General features: G+C 43.4%; 1 protein-coding gene across 1 annotated transcript in view; it reads right to left on the minus strand.

The window, feature by feature from the left end:
• Positions 1–3,772, minus strand: part of EFCAB2 (EF-hand calcium binding domain 2) — a 31,187-nt gene extending 27,415 nt beyond the window's left edge. The window contains exon 1 of the mRNA XM_068411017.1: positions 3,672–3,772. The gene's annotated coding sequence lies outside the window, so the exon portion shown is untranslated. The remainder of the gene's footprint in view (positions 1–3,671) is intronic.
• Positions 3,773–7,619: the final 3,847 nt, after the last annotated feature.

The following is a 7,619-nucleotide window of genomic DNA, read 5'->3' on the forward strand; positions in this document are numbered from 1 at the left end:
TGGCTACAACTGCCTATGGTGCTTGTGGCAGCTACTAGGCTCTCTGAGCTTGGACTTGCAACTTTATTAAAACAGAAGGAGCAGTGATAGCACATTTTCAATATCTCTAGGGATACAGAATCCAGGCGGAGCCAGGTTACACGGCAAGGGAAGGTTTAGATCCTACCTCCAGACGCGGGAGGATTCGTCAGGGCAAATGAAGCAGGGGCAACTCTGCTTCTTTGCAAGAAGGTAGTAGTTGAATGGGATATGTAGCTAGTTCTTACCAAATGTAAACTCCAGTAAATCTCTGATTTCACCAGCGTGCCATGCAGCAAACCGGGGCAGCTGAAGAGCAGATATATATGTATGATTGAACACGCTGTTAGTGTATTTACATAAGGCACTAAAATTGGGGCGAAAACTCTTTTCCCATCTCCACTAACAACCTCCACGTGACTGTTTCATAAGGGGGGAAGAGGATCTGTGAGGCCTGATTACATATTGCAGCTGTAACACAAACTACCCAGAACAACTACTAACCATTTACCAGAGAAAACCATCATTGCAGAATGGTTATTCTCCACCTCCGTAGGTCTTCACATCAGAATAAGGCATCTTTCTGGAGGACGTCTGTTATCCAGAACTAGTTATTTGGTTTCATATGGGCATAAGTGGGTGAAACAGGAGCTCAGACTATTTAATATACTTCCTTTTGGATTAAAATTCAGGACTTATTAATTGCATTTTAAATATGCGCTAACTGGCACAAAGAATATGGTCTTAGAAAAACTCTAATACTGATCAATTACATAATATTACCATAATGATACGGGAACACTAAGTGTTCTCTCCTTTATGTACTTTCATGTGATTTCTTAAATCCCAGCTGGAGAAAAATATGTCTTGTCTTCTGTCTAGTTCTACTTCAGGCACCACCGGTCTGACATTTTGCTTTCAGGTTCCAGTAACATCAGTATTGAGATCAGAGGTATTAAAACTTAGGAAATCTGACATGTTATGTCAAATTACAGAGAACATATCTGAGAGCAAATGGAAGAACAGACAGACCGAATTAAGTAGCAGAAAAAGGGAAAGAAACGATTATAGGAGGGAAGATATGGACAAATATACAGAAGAGAAAGATTAAGCAAGCAGTCTAGCGTAATCAGATGGGTATGGAGAAAAAAACATTAAACAATATTGAAAGTACAAATGTAGGGATATAAATTCATACATAAAACATGTAGCTACAGATAGGATGGGCATGATCCCACTAACACTTATGCACATACAAGATTTTTTTCACAAGAATTGCATAAGTTAAGAGGGTAATACTCATGTGAGTAACACGATGTACAAGAGGTTGTAAGATTTGGCCTTTCACCATTTTCCCTTGTGTACATCTGTAAAACATTTAAGCAGGCATTTTAACTTTGAAGAAGACAAAACTTGAAAATAATAGGACCTAAGGGAAACCTTTACCATGAAAGCTGGTGGAACTGTAGTTCTACAAAGAACCGAGAGGAATACCCTAAAGACTAATTATTTGACAATACAACTAATGTTATTGTTCTGTTTGAAGTATAATAAAGTAAAAGTTGCATTTTGCATAGATGTGGAATGCTTGCTGGAAGAAAGCACGATCAATGCATGAATCTGGAATCAGGGAATCCTTATTAACTCCCTAATTGCTACCTGCAAGAAGCCTAATAGCAACTCTGAAATGGGTGTAAGTGACTTTTCTTATGGGATTGCTTCTGCAGTTTAATGAGACACTGACTGTTAGCTTGCCTCAACTGTGTTTATAATAATAAGACACCTTTACAGGGCAATAAGCAACTGGTTTGCCTAATAACAGACTGATTCTCATGAGTGACGGAAGGTAAGTCAGATGCCTTGTCCATATGATACAGGTTATCATCCTCACTCTACAGATAGGAAACCAAGCCCAGTATGTCACTTTCCATGATCCATCAGGAAGTCTGTAGGGCCAGGAATGGAGTTTATGGGTCAAGGTCGTTTAGGATGACAGCACAATTTTCCTCTAGAAGAGGACACCTCATACTCTATTGGGAATAGTGTTTTACAGGATGTTAAAAACCATGAAGTGCAAAAAAAAACCTCAAGAGTCTGTCTTCAGTAACACATCAATTAAACTTCTTACAAAGGATTCTCACTTTGAAACTACAAAAATGGCATTAAAAGCCATTAATCAAGCAATCAAAAACCCATGACCTTCCTTCTCCAAGAGTTTCTGCCTTTGGATTAACGAAATGCTACAAAATCTAAACATCATACATACAAGTGCCCAAAATACATGGAGACAGAACTTCCCAATATTAGTTTGCTTGCCAGAACACCAGATTCCCTCAGATGGTTCGGCAGACTTCTAGGCTGTTATCCTATCATCTCTATCCACCTCTGCCAGCACTGTGCCTCAGCTTCATTTGCAAAACTGGAAAGATGCAAAAAGTACGCTTTCACAAGACTAAACAAAAATTAAAAACAATATAAAAGAAATAATACTTTTAGAACAGTCCTCATTGAAGCTACATCAGTCTTTATTTCTTAATTTCTGCAAGATACCTATACTGTAAAGTGCATGCTAGAAATATGTCTACCAAGACCAAATTACTCATTCAGCATCATCCACAGCAACTATTTCTACAGGACTTCTCTATGGAATATATTAGTTTTTTCCTAAATAATATGAAATAATCCATTATTTAGATTATTTCAAATATAATGTTCAGAATTTGCAAACTATTATAACACACACAAGTTTACTTATGAAAAGGATGGATTTTAGAAGTCACAATATTGTGAGTTTTACAGAAAGTAATTTTCCTTGAAATGATACTTGAACATCCTTGCAGGGGGAATTACCTTTAGCCTGTAAAATACAATTTCTGGCAACACTCCCTAAAGTAGAACACGCTTGCCTCTAAAAATAAACCATGGTGCTATCAGCAGCACAGATTACTTTTTCCTGGCAGAGAAATCACGATGCAGCCAGAAATGACTGCAAGGGGCAATGACCAACTGGCTCCAGCAGCGGGTTCAGCCGCCCCGGCTGCCCTGGAAGGGACCCCACGCTGTGACCAAGAGGTCGGCCCTGCTGCCATCAACTCCGGGTCCACCCTGTGTGGTGGTAGTACAACCATAAGGCTGCCAGCACCCGTGGCCATGGCCCGCGGGTGGCATTGGCCACGGGTGGCATCGCAGCGGGCGGCTGGAGGCAACCCCCGTGACAGGGAGTGCTGGGGAGAAGCCCCTCGCTCTGAGGCAGGGGTAGGCCTGAGGCGGGGGCAGTGGTGCAGCCACCTGGGGCGGCGGGAGGGCGGGGGGGGGGGGGGCGCAGAGGGTGTATTTATACGTGTGTGTAAATATGTACGTGTGTATGCATTCATATATATATGCACATACATGCACACACACACATAAATATATATATATATATGCTCCTGTGTCTCTCAGCGCGTGTCCGCCTGCCAGCTTGGCACCAGCCCCGGGCAGGGTAGACCTCGCCGGCCGCCGCCTCTCCCGCCGCCGAAGGCCACCACGGGGCGGGCCCCACCCGGCCAGTCCCCGACGGTGGCCCGTCCCCCGGTGGCGGCCGATCCCCCCGCCAGCCCTCCCGCACGCCCCAGCAGGGCTGGAGGCCCCGACTCGGCCCGGCCCGGCCTTACCCTCGCCGCTCCCCTTCTCCGCCATGGCAGCAGCCGTCGCCATGGCGACGCGGGCCTGGCCGGGCTCGGCTGAGCCCTCTCCTCCCGCCGCCGCCGCGGCTCCCCAGCTGCCGGCGGCCTGCCAGGCGGGCCGGGCTGGCAAAAGCAGCCACCTTCCCTCCGCCCTGGAAAGCTCTTCGCTTGCGGCCTTCGCGGCCTGCTAACGTACAAAGCACATGGAAGATGACAGAAGTGGTCTGCTGGAGGCTCTGCGTGCCGGGCCTCGAGTACTGCACCGGGCAGGGAGCCACGGCCGCAGCCGCACCAAAACCTCGATCAAGCCCAAAATGTGGATCCCAGTGCGGAGGCCCAGCCCCGGCCTGCTCCCAGGGCCCCGCAGCACCCCATGCTGGGGGTTAGGGTGTCACTCCCCGTTGTGCTAAAGAGAGGGAAAACGTGGCCAAAACCCCCATCTGGCCGGTGAGGCGGGGTCGGTGCTGCACAGCGCTGCACGCCGCTGTCCTTGCAGCCAGGCCCCGAGTGAGCCCCTTAAACCTGCCACTTCACAGTACTCCATTTCTCTTAAAAATAGTTTTCCCAGCAATTGCAGAGATTTCCACGTATCTGAGCTTTAGAAAGGGAAAGAACATTTTATTCTAAATACCATTGCTCCGAAACAGCTAAAATATTCTGTCTTAGCAATATTACATACAACTGTGCAGTTTAAATTTAGCTGTGTGTTTTAGCAGACACGCTTGCAATGCCTGGTTCTTCTGACTCTAAAACAACAGTGAAAGTAGAGAAAATATTAATATTCCAGCAAGATGCAACTGTATATTCATAGAAAATAAATATTTATTAAATTCCTAGAGCTAAAACCTGGTCCTCGCCACAGCAGGTGCTTGTTTGTCAGATGTTAAATTTTTGCAAAGCCTGTGTGGATGACACCTCACACACTCATCTCCACCTCTCAAACAAACAGGTATGATGTGCTCAGTATTCATGGAAGCCTGAAATTTCAAAAAAGGCATTGAAGGTAAATAGGGCTTCTTCGCTTTAAAAGAATCACTTACTTTTTTTATAACATAACATTTGCTATTTGCCTTTCAGCCACTTATTTCTGCATTTTTATTGAACGTGGCTCAGAGTAAAGAGGGTATAATAGATACCCAAGAGAACACACCATTACTCTGCTGGGAAAACAGCTGATTATGCTAACAAAGCTAATCCCTCTGAACAGTTATCTACAGACTTGAACAGTTTATTAAAATAACTAAATATTTCAAATTACATGTTTGACTACAGGAATAGCACGGATTTGTCTCCTCTCAAATTGATAACAGAAGTTTTGGTGAGAACAGCACAGCAGCAGAAGAGGATGGAAACAGCAGCTGCAGGAGAGGCCCTTACCTTTCAGTCTTACAGGGGTTCCATTTCTTATTCCCTCAACCCCTCCACGCAGAAAACCTTTGTCTCTCCTGGTTGTAGATCTATGGTGGTGGATCAGTCACATGTTTGAAACTGAAGAAAAGTGCGAAATACATTGTTTTGGCAAGGACGGAGCTTTCTTATCTCTTCCCTTTCCTACCCCAAATGTGGGATTTCATGTTCTTGGATGTTGTGCCCAGCATTAGATTTCTTACGTCTTTTCCAGATCACCTGGTTCATCACAGGACATTTACAGCTCTTCTACAAATGCTATGCTAATTCAAAGTGTTTACCACTTTTCCCTAATAAAAGCTTTAAAAAATCCTGTTCTAGTAATTCAGGTTTTCATGCCAAATCCATACCCAAAATATGAACAACATTCAGCTTTAAAATAGATACAAATATTGCCTATCGTGCAAATTTATTGAGATTCCTGCAGTTTTACAGTAGCCTTTGAATTGAAGTGAGTCACTGCAAATGTGACGTGGTAAGACAGTAACTCCACTCAGGCCACTAATTTTAACATCTTCCCAGCAATTTCACCAGGGCTTGCGCTTGGCTTTCCTCACCACCCTTTCCTATTTGACACACGCTTGTCTTTGTTTCCTCCAAGAGGGATGGTAGCAAAAGCAGTGTGTAGAAGCCAGTCGAGAAAGGGGAAATTGTGAAGTGCACAACAGCTATGACACATTGTGTGTGCCACAATGTCTACGTCCCATTGTAGCAGCTGACTCCAGCTCTCATGAGCTGCTACAATAGCTCCTTGGGGAGAGCATTGTTCCAAGGACATAAAAGCATTGGTCAAAACCTGTATGTTTGTACTTGTTAAGTCTGATATCTTTAGCCCAGCTGCAAAATCTTTCGTGACTTATAGCTAATACTAATTTCAGCAAACAGTATTTTGCGCTGTCCTGCCTATGTTGTTGAGATTCCACTCAAGACAATTACTGTAAATCAAAGTGCTTCGTTTGCATCACCTGCTCCAGCCTGGAGTTTCCTTTTGCTTTGAATAGCTTTCAGCCAAGTGTCAGCACCTGTTTCCCCTTCTTCCCCCAATTCCTGACACACACGGGTTTGGTGTCTTGCCTGTCTCCAGGAGCAGAACAAAATATGGAATGAGAAAGCACTTCAAAAGGAGAACTCGCTGCTTTAAAATTTCCTGGCAACACATATTGAAATATCTATGTAGGAAAAAAATGTTAACAATTATAATGCAGATCAAATATTGGACCTGAACCATGTGACTGTTTTCCTTCTAATTTAATGCGCAGACATCTCAAACCAAGGGTATGAGTGGGCTGAAACAACTAATCGCATTTTGGCACAGGCAAGTACAAAAGGAAACCCAGAACTACTAATTCAACAGCTTGAAATATCAGCTGCTGCATGCAAGATCTTTAAAGAGCTCCTCTGAAGAGAACATACCCTTTTAATTTCATTTTTAAAATGTCAGAAAATATCTCAGGGAAAAATATGAAAGAAACCAGCATTGTTGATATAAAGCCTGAATCCACTGAAGTCTAACAGACGTAAGGTACCCTTGCCTCTGCACCTAATTTCATCGCATACATTCCTCTCAGCTATCAGGGTCCTATCACACATTTTGTACATTTTCCATGCATATGTTCAGAAATTTTGTTCAGCAATAAAAAACAGCTCTAAAGTGGGAGAAATGATGTAAAAGATAAAGTATTTCAGGGAGGTATAATGACGTCCTACAAAGCAGTCTCCTGTGGTTTCAAGATTTCAGCGTTAGGACACATCTTTGCTCTGAACACTTGCTGAAGACCTTCAGTACAGAACTCCTCTCGTGGGTCCTTGGGGACCATATCACTGAAGGCACGAAGAAGCATATGCATTTGCCCTTCACAGAGAAAGTAAATGAATAGCTACAATCTGTGACAGGAGTCTACCTATAAGTCCTCTGTAGCTAAATGGGTACAGCCCCATCACTCAGGAGGTGTTTCCATGTCGCAGTACCCTTTTTCACCAATATAACATGAATGACCCAAGTGCATCTGGCATCTCCATTCCACTCTACCTCTGGGATCAGCCGCTGATTTCAGTGACTCAGAAACAGCTTCTTCAAATCAGAGTATTATCTAAACATTATCTGCTCACCCAAATGATACACAGCAACCAGATAAAAATGAGAAAAGACTCCATCATTCCTTGCCTATGCTGTATCTTTCCCTTCAGATTTTGGGTAAATTACACTGAGAGCAGCTACCTTGTTCCTTGATGTGTGGGAGGGAAGGCAGCTTCTCTTCTGCCTTGTTTTCTTTGTTACTGCGGACTTTGATCCTATGCTTGGACCAGATGAAGAGAAGCCTAACAGAGTGGGCAGAAACAGGCAAATAGGCATGCCCACCATTATTGGCTCTGCCATTGACCTCTTCTAGACTGCTGGTATTTTCATATTAATTTTATCTGTTATCATTTTGTTTTCTTTTTGAAATAAAAACTAAAATAAATTTATTTATTTAAATAAAATGCCAGAAAAATGTCTTTCTTCAAGTCTTGTCCTTCCTTCTCTAGTGC

Source organism: Nyctibius grandis, chromosome 1 (assembly GCF_013368605.1).
Source record: "Nyctibius grandis isolate bNycGra1 chromosome 1, bNycGra1.pri, whole genome shotgun sequence".
Lineage (NCBI taxonomy): Eukaryota > Metazoa > Chordata > Aves > Nyctibiiformes > Nyctibiidae > Nyctibius > Nyctibius grandis.